Genomic DNA, 423 nt, shown 5'->3' on the forward strand with positions numbered 1-423 from the left:
GTGTTTATGTGTGTGTGTATGTACCTGTGTGTATTTATGTACCTGTGTGTGTGTGTGTACCTGTGTGTGTGTGGTCCCAGATGTAGCTGTTGAGGATTTCCCCAAGCACGTAGAAGACACAGATCACCACCGTCATGGCGCTGAAGAAGACGACTCGAGCCAGCGGGGTGATGCGCTCCAGCACCGGGTACACCCACACACCTGTCACCTGGTGCACCCAGCACGTCCTGGGTGGGCGGGGCCACACAAAGTTCAGGTTCAAGTCTTTTAAACCACCTGCACCAACCTACACCTTCATTATCTCATATTACATGAAGCTACACCATGACGTGTGTGTGTGTGTGTGTGTATGTGTGTGTGTGTGTGAAACAGGAAACATCAGGTACCAGAGGATGTATCCCACGCCGAAGCAGCACACCGCCG

General features: G+C 52.2%; 1 long non-coding RNA gene across 1 annotated transcript; it reads right to left on the reverse strand.

The window, feature by feature from the left end:
* Positions 1-69: 69 nt before the first annotated feature.
* Positions 70-423, reverse strand: LOC147820391 (uncharacterized). Its single transcript, XR_015438091.1, has 2 exons — positions 387-423; positions 70-227 (listed from the first exon to the last, which is right to left on the reverse strand). It is a non-coding gene; the product is annotated as an uncharacterized LOC147820391 (long non-coding RNA).

Source organism: Seriola lalandi, unplaced genomic scaffold (assembly GCF_002814215.2).
Source record: "Seriola lalandi dorsalis isolate HSWRI2012SDOR001 ecotype SW California unplaced genomic scaffold, Sedor1 jcf7180001960466, whole genome shotgun sequence".
Taxonomy (NCBI): Eukaryota; Metazoa; Chordata; class Actinopteri; order Carangiformes; family Carangidae; genus Seriola; species Seriola lalandi.